Below are 13,852 nucleotides of genomic sequence, written 5' to 3' on the forward strand. Positions count from 1 at the left end.
CAAAATAAGCAGATATACTGTTGGAGGAATATTGTCATAAAGTCTGAGACTTCTGTTTACCAGTTTTCCAGTTTGCTCTATCTTTTTTTTATTTTTTTTTTTATTTTTTGTTTTTTGTTTTGCTTTTCTTCCCTTTTTAAACTTCTGGTTTCTTGGTAGACGTCTACTCAAAATCCTGCATTTATAATTGTTATTATCATAAAATTTTAAAACCTCATAAAAATAGGAACTTTTTTCAGGAAAGTTTTTGTTTGGTTGGTTGTTTTTGTTTCTGGGCAAACAGTTGATTTTTATATGTTTCTTCTTCACAAAGTTGTGAACCTTAATTCTTTTTAATGATCCTTCATATTGTTGATGTATTTTAAAAATTACTTCTTACATTTGCTGCTATTTCCTTTTCTCATTATGATTTTTCTCCAAGGAGTATAGTGTGTAAGTATGCTTACATTTTTTTCCATTTTACTCACTGTGGATGTAGCAGTAAAAACCTGCTCTTATTATCTCATATCCCAAGCATATTAAGGCCTGGATTCTTAATTGAATTCTAAGTACCTAAGCTACCACGGAAATTTCTGTCTCTCATGGCTTTATATGGCATCTCAACACAGATTTGGAGAATCTCAACAAAGATTTTCTTCCTGGGGTTATTCCATATACAACCTTCTGGTATTATTAATAAGATCAAAATTCTCTTTCTGGTGGGAAAAAAAAAATAAAATTTGAAAACACAGCCACTGTATTTTCAAATTTTATATTACAGCCATGCTTTTCCATGCATTTTCTTGCCTGTAATGTAGCCAGAATCCTTTGTGTGCTCTGGTTCTCTTTCTTGTGCAGTGTGTGAGCACTGGGTCCGAGAAGAACTTTGTCTATTTATATATGAATATTCAGTCTTTGAGTTACTATGAATTCTATGCTAATATTTATAATTTCTTGTACTATTGTTCTACATGTAATCACAACCATATTTGTTATAATGATTTTGCAACCAGATACCCCCTAAACAGTTCAGGGTCCCAGAATAAGCCATAAGATGCCAACTTTATAAAACTGAAAGATTCAATTATATGTGGTAGGTGTAATGACAGTCCACAGATGGTAAAAATCTCTAAAATAAGCTTTCTGTGTCTATTATCTTTGGCTCAGAACTTTCTAGAAAAGATTTCCTGTTAAGTTTTCTTAATAGAGAAAGTCAATTACTTTCTGTATGTAGCCCATCTTTCTTCTTCTTTTCCTTATTCTTCCTATTGTACTTATTGCTCCACTCCTGTTTTCCAAATAGTGCTGCAGTCAGAATGAGTCATTGACCAAGGACAACTACTGCCTAATACTGCAAGAGCAAATAAGGAAAACAAAACCAAGAAAAAAAAATTCAATTTGTTTCCTAGCAGAGACACAAATCTTTAATAATGTTTTCATTGATTACACTTTCTTGCTCAGCATTTACACTAACAGAAAAATTATTGCAGTCTGTAATGCAGGACTGAAGCACTGATGAATGGTTTACTGCATCTACGAGCTACTTAATTAGAAGTAATTATTCATAGACTTCCCCGATGAAAGACCTCATTATTACAATAATCATATCATGTAGGTTGTTAGTGTTTTCTAAAATACCTTGCCTGATGGGGCTGTGGAAATTGCTTGTGATTTTAGTCTAGGAAAAACAAAGATTAGAAAGAAGCCCTGAAATGTGGTCTGGAAGAATTTTCCCATTGCTCTGCATCAAGGCAGTGCAGCAGATTGCACAGCCCAGTGCACAGCCCAGAACAAGCCCTCCACAGGAGCGTGGGGTGAGGACATGCTGCTGCCCAAGGAGGCTGTGACAGATGCTCTGTTCCTAGGGAGGCTGTGGCAGGACCTCAGGAAGCAGAATCAGGACTGAGACCTGGGAGAATGGGAGCAGGTAAGTGACAGCTCTGTCCTCAGGCAGACCTTTGCAGACTGCCTGGAGTGTCAGGCTGAAACTTTTCAGGAAGGTAGAGAATGTCAGGTATTGCTAAATGGCATTAATTCATGCTAGCAGATGTTAACTTGTGGGAGGCAGGAGGGTGACAGCAAGGGTAGCAGGCTCTTTGAGGGAGCTGGAGAGCCAAGGCTGTCTCATGGAGTGTGAGAGTCCTCACAGTGAAAGCCATGAAAGTTCCTGGTGCTGCACACTTTCCCTGCACATCCAGATGAGAAGTTGAGTCTGTTAGAGGACCACTATCTTAATCAGCCCAGAACATTTTTCCTTTTTGAATTTACAACCTCTGAGGCAGGAAAATCAGCATCTATCCATCTATTCTTAGAAATGAAGCTAAGTTTACCTGAATGATTCTGTGGATTAACTAGAATCATGGAGAAAGATCTCAACCTGTCTAAGTAGTAAAGGATCTGAGCTGCTTTCTGCATTGAGATTGATGATGGCTGTCAAGTCAAGCTGCTGAAGTATCTCACTTAGACTTATTATTAGGGGTGAGATCCATTGACTGTTCAGGCTGGGTTTCATCTGGAACTAATGTTAAGTCTCTGGCACATACCCATAAATGTCTTGTAAGGACAAAGTCCCAGCTGGCTGTGGTGGTGATTGCTGCCTCTAAGTTTAGTGCTATTGGGGATGTGAAGGTAAGAGTTAGTGTCACATGAAAATGCATGTCTCAGAAATGTGGGGATGGAGGAAGAAAAGGAGAGACTTGGGAAGGAAGGGGAAAGGAGACTAAATGGATCAATCCCCTTCCCTTGTTCTGAAAAGAACATACAATTCTTTGTGCAGTTAACATTGTTCATCTAACAGAAAACATTTAAACAATTTCAAAGTTTTCTGTGAAGTTAGTATAAAATAGCAGTGCCAAGAATAGCACACCATTATTAATTCTGAAATTGTTTCAAAGTTCCCCTTTTCCTCCCACTCCACACATTACATAGACACAGTTACTGTTATTTTTATGCTTAACTCCCAGTATATCTGAAAATGAACAATGAAGTATGCTCATATAATAGAATCAGGAAAAAATACATACAATGTTGAATTCTGTTTCAATTATACAGGTCTATAGCATGTCCCTTTTAGCTCTGGGTTGAAACTGGTTCAACTGAAGGTAATAGCAGTCCTTTAGCTTTTTCAGTATTCGAAAATGCAGAAATAAATGAACAAATTTCTGTTGACTTGATTGCATGAAATATTGCCCAATCATGTGCTTTTCACTGGAGTACATGCAAAGCTATAGAATTTTGTCCAAGCCTGCCGCGTTGTAAGTGAGAAGAAGCGGGTTTTGCCCGCAGTGGTGCCGCTGTGTGCCCTGCTGTCACAGACCTGGGGCAGGTGTGGAGCTGGAGCGGCCCCGGGCGTGTGCGCTCCCTGGGATGCGAACCCTCGTGTGGCGGGCTGAGGACACTGCACGGCGCCGGGAGAGCCGGCTGGGCAGCCTCAGCACCCTTCCCCTGCTGAGACCTGGTTCAGCCTGAGTACATGGTATGATCTGTCTCTAAGGAAAGGGTTGACTGCCAGAGAGAGAGGAGAAGCTGCACAATCACTTCCGTGTTTTTATCTGTGCACTAGAATAGGGCTGAGTTCAGCAGAATTTGATCTTGTGGGATTTTGCTCTCCATGGTATTTGGGAATGGTTGCCTGAGGCAGAGGTAATACCCAGTCAAAACAACTTTTAGCTTCACACAAAAAAATTATTTTTGCTTATGCCTGTGACTAAAATGGATTTCACTTACCATGAGTCAAATATGAGTCATGAGGAATAGAAGCATAATTCACAATTGTCTTATGATTATTTGCTCTTTCTGAAAGTTCCATGTATATGCTTGGCAACTTTTCCCCCTAGTGTATCAATATATTTTAACCTATAATTATACTTTAGAACCACTTTTTTTCGTTTTGTTTTACTGTATGAGATATTATCTTCAGTACCTTTGTTCTACAACTACTCATAACTCACCATTTATACTGCCATAAAACAAACTAGGTCTATTGTGAGGGATCAAGGTACAGTTTTGGCCTAAGCTAGAATGGGGCTGAGTATGGTAATAAGTTTATAAAATATTTCAGTTACCACTTTGAACACGAGTGTATTTACTTGCATTGGATTTCACTGTGTACATTCCTTCTTAAGGAGCTGGAAAATCAACACAGTCATATCGATGTTAGAAAAGAAAGGTGGGTCAAAGCCAGCATGGCAAACAGGCCTGGGGGGATAAGAGAACAAACACGCTGTTTTGTACTGGTGTTTTACATAATCAAAGAATTCATAGAATGTTAAGGGGTTGGACAGGACCTTAAAAAACATCCAGTCCCTGCCCCATTTGCCACCATGGACAGGGACATCTCCCACTAGACGAGGTAGCTCAAGGGCTTATAAACATGTCCTTGAACATGGCCAGGGTTGGAATGTTGGCAGCCTCCCTGGGCAACCTGTTCTAGTGTTTCATCATCTTCAGAGTAAAGAATTTCCTCTTTGTATCTAACCTAAATTTCCCTTCTTTCAAATTGCACCTATTACTCCTTGTCCTATCACTGTGAAATCAAATGAATACTGTTGTCACTTAGGAGACATCTCTGTTGACATTCTGAATGCATGACAGTGGCACTAAGTTAACTCCCAGTAACATTCAGTTGGATAAATTCCACTTTTTTGCCCCAGAAATTTCCTTTATTAAGGAATTTGGTTTTTACTGCCAAATACCTGATTTTAAAATGTGTCTGACTAGTTAAATTGAGTCTTAGTGAAAATGCAATGTTTCCTAATTTTGTGCTGTTCCAGGACTGGAGGATCACCCTGCTGTTTTTTCACAGTGGGACAATGTAATGGTGGTAAACCCAGTCTGGGAATGAGTTGACCTTATATTTTTTTAAATCATAGGTCAGTGCTCATTGGTTGGGGGCATGTGATCATTTCTTGTCACATCCTCTTTATATCCTAGGCCATTATATTACTACCATTTTCTGGACTAAACCCAGTAATTTGGGTGTTCCTGAAAATTCAACCTGATTTTAGGACATTAATATGTGTTTGCCTTCAGTTTCTCATATTTCATGGTGTCTGAATGGAGCTGGGCACAAAATTGTTGTGTCTAAATAACATAGCACTGGGCCTGGTTAGAGATCCCTGGGCTAGGTTTGGGCAAACTGGCCCGTGCCCACTCTGTAGGGCAGCCTTATGCTGAAGTATAAGCACAGGTTCTGGAAGCAATCAAGGAAGAGATGACACATGGAGCAAATAACCCTTGTGTTTCAGCTGGGCATGTTTGCACTGTGCTGCTGCAGTTGTGAGACTTCCCACTGCTAGCCTGACAAATAAACACGGGCTAATGCCATGGCCCGGGCTGCTGCATGGCCACATTTTTCTGCTTGAGCATTTTCTCCAATCATGAATAATTTCTTTCATTTGCCTGCATTGGAAACAAGCACACAATGCATACAGGTATGCACCAGAACTTTGTTAACCATATTCTAACACCAGGGTAATTGCTACTGGATCCACTAGCCTCTATTCTCTTCCCAAAAATCTCAAATGAATTTCTGAATTTAGTGTTACTCAGAGATATTTTTCAGATTCACTACTTTTCTGATTCATATGTTTTGGCTGAATAGGTTGTATTCATTGTTTCTAGATGTAAAAGATTACATTTTGTGAAGCTGAACTGTGATTTTGAGGTTTGGCTTCCACACAAGCCCTGTCATGCCCCCTTGCCCATTTGTTAGCCCTTTCTTGATCTTTTTAATAAGCACCTTATTGATACTGTGTAATACTAATTTCTAGTCATATTTTCTCATGTTGAAGTACGTCAAATGCCCTATAGAGCTGTGTGGATTATATACACTTAGTTATTTTTAATCATCAAAGCTTAGACTCTTAAGAAATGCAATTAGATTTGTTTGACAAAGCTGATGTATTTCCCATATACTATGTTGACTGATTGACTGATTCCTGCAGTTCTTAATCAATTAAATAATGTACCATTTCCTCCTTGAATTTATCTAGGAGTGAGGTCATGCAAAATTATGTTCTTTTTGAATCCTTTTCTTTTTGGTGTTTTGCAAACATTTTTTACCAAGAAAGCCATAATGGTCAGGATGTTTGTATACAGCAGCTGGGCAGTTGAAAATGCATTAATTAGTATATTGTAGCAGTGACACTTATTATTTATTATGCTATCATCAGAGAACATAATTAAGTTATTGTAGAGTTGCTATGGTTTCCAGAGGAGATACAGTGCAGACTAATTACCTCAAGATGCCAGATGGTGCTGAATAATTCCTGAGCAAATGTCTCATCACCTCTGCCTCTCCATGTTTGTATAGTAAACAAAACATGAATAAAATGGAGGCTGAGAATGTAGTGATTTTCCTTTATAGGTCTCCACAGGTCTGTGTTTGCACTGAGCATATTTACATTCTTCAGACTATATTGTTTAAATTTCTCCCATCTGTGCAAATATCCTAATGAATGAACAGCAAAAAAAAAAGTAAGAAAACTTTGCTGCTAGACATCTTGACTCGAAATGTTGCCTCTGCACTATACCTGCAGTTCCAGTATTGTCTGGCACATCTATCCCAAGAATAGGTCAGGTAGAAAGATACTTTATCCTGTCCACAGGGCAAGTAAGCTCTAAGAGACACTTTAAGCACAGTCTATACCCAGGGTTTCCATTTAGCCTAAAAACTTTGCAGACCATGAGGATATCCTACACTGCAGCAGTGCAGATGAGCATCATTTGGACTGCAAGCCTGTAGGGTGCTCCACATAGCAGTGTACATGCAGTCATTGGAAATCAAAAACATTACAAAGCTTAAGGGCATTGGTGCTTGAGGCCACTCTGTCTTACAGACAAGATTTTTTGTAGATTTGTGCCTGATCCCATGACAGCTTTCTTTTATCTTTCAGTGATCACAGTTTAATTGGGTATCTGCAAAACTTTCCATTATACAACCTGAGAGGCAGATAACTAGTTGAGCTCCAGCCCTGCACATGTAGTAAGTATCAAACTATAACTTTGCCATCAAGGGATGTGACAAAATATAAGGCCACAAAGAAAAGTCTTTGGGATAGTGTGTCCGAGAGACACATGCCATAGTCCAGAATTTCTGACTGTCCCTAGTGTTAGTGTGTATAACCTGAAACGTCAGGTCAATACAATACATAGGTCAGGCTCTCTGCAAAGGCTTTTGTGCCCTACTTCTGATACCAGTATCATAGGATTGCAAACACATGGCCATAAGAAACAACCTTTTAATTTAGCATATTTAGTATATATTAGTACTCTAAAGTAGAGTTTAAATTCAGTTTAAATTCAGACTTACAGTGTGGTTGGTCTAGGAAAACAGCCATAGAAAAATGTAGCAGCATTCAGAGCTTACCTATACGGAGATTGCTTAGGCTTTTCCAGATACTTCCAGTTATCTAACTGATACTTCACTTCTACAAAGCTTCATGGGGCTTGGTTTTCTCTGAGCTGGTCCAAGCTGTTGGGACTCTGTGTTCTTTTAGCTGCTCTGCAGGGTTTCAGTGATTCCTGCTATGGGGACCCTCATGAGCACACCTGACAGGCAGCTGCAGATGTGGCAGTTCTGCTTAGGGAGTTCAGGGCCTTCTGGGAACAAGACCCAGGATAAGTGATAATGGCTGTGAAACCTCTGAGAAACTTAAGGGGGCCTGCTGCTGTCAGATGAGGATGAGGTAAGAGGAGATAAAAGGGTGCACAGTGTCCACACCTAGTCCTAAGTGCAACCTCTGGAGAACTGAAAGCATGGAAGCTGCTGACTTCTAGCACCAAGAGGAAGGATCCTACACTGTCTGGGGGATTACAAGTACCAGATAGGTCCACTACACTCAAAGGTGAAGAGGAGACAGATATGCCTTCAAGCAAAAATCTGGTCCACCTCAGGCTCTTAAGGAAGAGTTTGGTCAAAGGAAAGGAGATGCAAGAGTAGCAAAAAGGTGGTTCTGGAAATAGAATAAATTGTAATAAGGAGTGATATCAGGTAAGGAACACAGGAGGTGTCAACCTTCTGATGCCAGGAGCAAAGGTGTCTACAAAGAGCGAAGCTGACTTGTAGACTGCGATCTTGGTCCATCTTCTGGGGTGCTGGAGGGAGCTCTCCTAGAAAACCCACAGAGCTTTCCATCATGTCTATGTCTGAAAGACATGTTGTGGGGTATGGTAAAGATAGATGGACTTTCAGCCATGCTTGAGTGATGATAGCTTTAAAATTGTAGGAAATAATTATTCAAAATTATGCAGCTAAATCAGTAATAGTGATATGCCTATTATTTAATTATATTAATAGTCAATTACTTAGCAGTGTATTGCTAAATAGTAAATGCTTAATTATTGTTTCAATATTAAATATTTCAATCCTGCAATTTAGAGAGTGTGAGTTAGACCCATAAAGCAACAGTGTTCAAAGGAAAACATACATAAACCAGCAAAGATGTAAATATCTACTCTTACTTTCCAGTGTTGGACTTCAAGTACAAAATTACTCTCTGCCTTGTCAGATTGTTTGAATATTTAAACAAGAAGTTAGTTTAATCAATGGGCATTGCAATCATTGCCTCAGTTCAAGCTACATTTGTAATTATAATTTAATTTCTTATTCCTGCATAACTTTTGTTTTGTTCTTGATTTCAGCAAAGGAAACAATAATTGAAATGCCCAGATCAAATGAAATATTACACTTTCCCCCTTAAAATATGAGGTTTTTAGGACCACTGAAGACAGATAACTTTCTCAGGTCAAACTCTAAAAAAAAGCACTGTTAAAGTATCAGCCAATTCAATAGGAATATGTATGTTTCCCAAGATGGTACATGAAGCTCTACAGTTAGTTTGAGGATAATACATATAATTCTGGTGTAATAAAACTATTTTATTACAGGACCCAGAGAGGTATGAAATCACTTCTTGCATTACACCATCTATTGATCATGAAACAGCAACATGCATAGTTTGAAAATTTGGTGGGAAATGACTTGGCTGTGATCTATCTTGTTCCAGTCCGAGGAACTATGCATTTCTTTTATATAGCTGATAAATCAGGACTTTGTGAAAATTAATATGTATATTGCTGAAAGTTTACAAGCTAGCCATTCTAAATAATGATTTTAATTTACTGTAAAAAGTAGTGTAGAGATTCCAAGGAAGGATCAAGAAAAGAGATCAGAAAGAAGCAGGCAAAGTGGCAAGGCTTGAGTGGTGGGGAGGCACATGAACAGGTGATCAGAGCAGTGGAGAAAAAAAAAGCACTATGAAAATTTTGCTAAATACGCAAATTTTCTGCTTTGACTACTCCATTTGCCAGGATTTTTGGATTTGATTAAAAGGCTTTCAGAGAATTTGCCATAATAAAATATTTTCTTCTAATGAAGCCATTGTATATGAAACTAATGGAAATTATTATACCAATTAATATCTTTCTCACTTTGCTTTATTTTCTTGTTAACAGTGCCTGAAAGAGAAAAAATGCTGAGAGAAGTTTGGACAGAGGAAGGGAGGTAGAAGGATTCAAATTTGACACTGAAACACACATGCAAATAGTTTATCGTATTGAACAATACATGGCAAAGAGGTTGTGATACACATGTGAAATCCAGCAATATGTGTTTGTTAAAATGAAAGAACATCAGCATTATTAATTTACTGTAAGGTGAAGTGAGACTCTTGATTCTAGCTGATGGCACCAAATTCAATTACTGTACACCAAAGAAACTATTAGCTCTTGAAATCTGTCATATATGCTGGCTAGTGTAGTCTTATGAAGTAAGGGCTGCAACAATGCAACAATCTTAGTTTTCTTTCAAAAAGGAAAATAACAAGACACATTCATGCATTTCATTCCAGTGAGTGTGTGTGTATATCTACTCCAGCCACAGTCGCATAAAACCAAAACTGGGATTCAAACTTCATGTTTATTCAAATCAATTATTTATCAGTATAAAGAAGCATTTTACAGCGCATATGTATTTTCAGTAATACAATAATAGTATTCTTGTAAGTTATATCACGCTATATGCTGATTTTTTTCCCGGAATGAACATTTTTTCAGGCCTATGAATGATATTAAATGATAGGGTAATAAACCCTAAGAAACAGAAATAGATGTAGCCAAAAGTGTACAAATTTCTAAGGTGTTCAGATACAGTGTTTGATTAAAGCATTCCTGGTATAACTGGGGGCATAATGTGTATAAAAATTGACATCCTTTTCTATCAGGAAAGAAAGCCATATTACATGAACAAATGGTGATACAGAGCTCATAAAAGCATGGAAATGCATTCTGTGAGAATTTTTTTCCCTTCCACATTTGACAAATAGTATTTTTTAAAAAGCAGTATTTAAAAATCCTTTAGGCAAATACATTGTTAAAACTGTAGCTGAGATTCCAAAACTGAAGAACCCTTCCCTTAGCTCCTGTCAGTGTTTCTGACAGGAACTTTATCCCATTTGCTCATGCAAATTATAACTTATTATAACTTGCTCTGTGTTGCCCTCCACTGTCAAGCTGCTGAAGGGAGAGGGCACAAAAAGCCCCCACTTAAACCACTTGACTCTCTCTTGACTCAGTGAGGCTTTAACCCTGTGCCTTACTGGGTGCCTGTGACATTTTTAAAGGAAAGAGGGACTGAAACAACAAAAATAAAATTTGACAGGTGGTCTAGAGTTCAGCTTTTTCATCAAGAAAGACTGGTCCAGCCATCTGAGCAATAATAGTTGGCTGGTTCAGGTAAATGCCATACAGTACCACAGTTACTGTGTGGTCTTTGAGCTGCTCAGAAACTCCATCTCCTATTATGAGATTTAGGTCTGTCCAGGAAGACTGAAGTGCCTGAGTATCACTGAGGGCCTGGGAGATGGCACAGAATCTATGTTTACTTCAAAGATCAGAGTGCTTCTTCCATTAGCTGCTGGCATGCCTACTGTGTTCACACAACCTCCGCAAGTCTCCCTTACCCCTGTAGTAGGCAATCAGAGCATCCCTCTGAGAAAGGTCTATGTTGACCTGAGCTGTAATTAAATATTAAAATGCTATCACTAAAATGCCAAGTAGGACAATAAAGGACATGTGAACTATAGATAGATCTGTATCCAGCTTCTGTAAAGAACTTCGCCCCTGAGGTCCCTCCAGGTCTGGTGTCCTCCCACAGCCAGGGATGGCAACTTGCTATCCAGCTATTCCCTGACTGAACAATGTGGATAGCTGGTGAATGCTTTTGCATATTGTGAAGATATCCTAAAATATGGTTAGGTGCTTATCCACTGTGGTAGTGTGGACATGGCAAGAGTTGACTGTAGAAATCCATGTAAACAGGTGGCTGATGATTATCAGATGCCAGGTGTTGAGATCTCACTGAAGGGAATAACTTCTGCTGTGTGAGTTACTGGCTATATCGTTTGCTGGCCTATCCTTACACAATAGACTGTATGAAAGAGGTCCAAGAGAGATGCAAGGTGCTGTATGCACCCTTTTGCAACTTACCCTAAGGTACCGACTTTGGCAATTCTTGCAATTTTGTTGTATCACAATGACTGGGGATCTTCAGTACAAGACTGAAAAATATGATTATTCAAAACCTAACTAGACATGGTCATGGGCAACTGTATAACTGCTGAAGTAAAGGGATTGCATGGGGATCTTAGGTTCTCTGAAAAAATGTGATGGTTCTCCATGTGTTTGCAAGGAAAGGTCTGAAAATAATAAATGAGTTCAAGATCAAAGAGAAAAGAAATATGCACCTTTTAAAATTGCATATTTACCCAGTCTTCAGGTTTTCGGGGACTTGACTCAGGAGTTTTGGACATTTAGGAAGTACCATTGATAATTTGTATCATTCACTGGATTATCCTTAAATCTGATCTCTGCACTACAGATAAAGTACCAAAATGTTTCACTTCTTGAAAAGGAGTCTTCACCTGTCCAGTGGATTTAATTTTCATCTGGGTTGTTTTTGTTGAAAATAAACAAAGCCTGCTGCAGGAAAATGAGAAACTCTCCTTCAAAGTGTAAGATACAGAAAGATTTGTGAGGGTAAATCTCACAAATTACTTGGCCTGAAATTGAAGCCCCAGTGAAAGGAGATTTTTGGATCCAATAAATGCCTTTGGAGACCACAGTAAAGGCATTCTAGTGACAGAGCATGTCCATGAAAATTCACTGCAGTATCAGACATCTCAGGTGCCTATTTTATCAGCAATCATTATGCTGCTCAGTGTTCCAGGGACAGTTCTGGACAATGAAATAGCTTTTGCATTCAAAGAGGTGACATTTAGTCACCAGGCGTTTAACTGCCAGGCATAAAGGCCACTGCCTGTGAACAGGGTTTGTTTGAGGCGTGTGTGGTTAACTGGAGACCAAGGGTAAACTTTAAAATTAAATATGCTGCAGCTCAGTCAATATCTTGAGCTCAACATCATTGATGGGGGGGGGGGAGGAGGCAGTTTGTGTTCCTGCTAAGCTTACTTAGAATTAGGACTGCCAGAAAACCTCACCAAAAATTTGGTTTGAAATTGTGTGCCTTTGAGAATACTTACTTCAAATGTAAAAACCCAATAAAATGAGAGTGTGCAGTTGAATTTGTCTCTGATGAATACACATGACAAAAGAAATAGTCATTTTTATATGTGTGTTCTGCTGAAGGCTGCATGCTTTGGGAACTGATATAATTCAGCTCCATGGAGCAAAGAAATTAGAAATAGCAAGTTGACAGAGTAAAACTAATAAAACCAAAACAATTCAATGCAAAACAAAAAGCCTCTCCAAAAGGTATTCTAACCAGAAAGCCACTAATAAATGAAGGAATCTCACACTCACAGAAGGAATCTCATAACTAAATGGTGAAATAGCAATGTGATCAGAATAATGCTGTGGGGGTGGCTACATTGTAAAAGCTTGTACAGGTTTAGGATACAGCCCTCAGACAAACCTTGAGGAAACAGTGTTGAATGCTGTCACTGTCTCCCAGCAGTGACAAATCAAGATAGAGTTAGAAATACAAAGATTCAGAGAGAAAAATTATTTCTTTTGTTTTGAAACAGCTTTAAGATAAATCAGAAAAAAAAAAAAAAAGACATTCCGCATACAAGCCTTTTGGCAAGTCAGTCATTATTTGTAAAGATTTAACCAGGAAGCCTAAAGAGAAAATGACACACAACTTTGTATTTAGTGGAGGAAAAAGAATTACAATTTTCTTTCAGTTTCTTTGTTACTTTTTTCATCTGTTGGGGATCCTATTTTGGTTTGCAAGTATGTTAAATCAGACTTATACTGCACAAGAAGCTCCTGAGATTTTAAGACCCAGAGACCATTCTGACATTGAGAATTCCTGTGGAGATACACTGTTTTCCCCTTTCATTTGCAGTCTGGTTAATGAGCCTGTAAATTGAATTAACTCAGCTGAAGTGTCCAAAATCCAAGCTGCAATGAAAAGAAAACAAGATAAGAGTGGAACATGGTGGCTATAGTTGGTAAGTAAGACTGAAATAATAATAGTAGCAGTAACAACAATAATAACAATAACAACATAAGAATATATGACTGAAGAGATATGATTCATTATATTGTACAAAGTAACCCATTAAACAGTGTTCAAATATCAGAGTGCTGGGTACTCAGTCAGTGCATCAGTGTTTCCCATTTCTAAAGAGCAGTCTCTAAAGAGATTAGGAGTAGCTAAGGGGGAAGTCTTCATATTTTAATTTTTTTCCCTGGTGCTATGGTATGTGCATATCCTTTTGGACAATGTTTGTCATCTCTTTTTTTTAAATAGCAGATGAATAGCCCAGGGAAGTGACTGCAAATTGTAATCATAAATAACTAGATTTATGATAGCAACAGTGCACTCAAGTGTGGGGAAAAAGCTGCCTCT

This window comes from Fringilla coelebs (assembly GCF_963513975.1).
Source record: "Fringilla coelebs genome assembly, chromosome: 4".
In the NCBI taxonomy this organism is placed as follows: domain Eukaryota; kingdom Metazoa; phylum Chordata; class Aves; order Passeriformes; family Fringillidae; genus Fringilla; species Fringilla coelebs.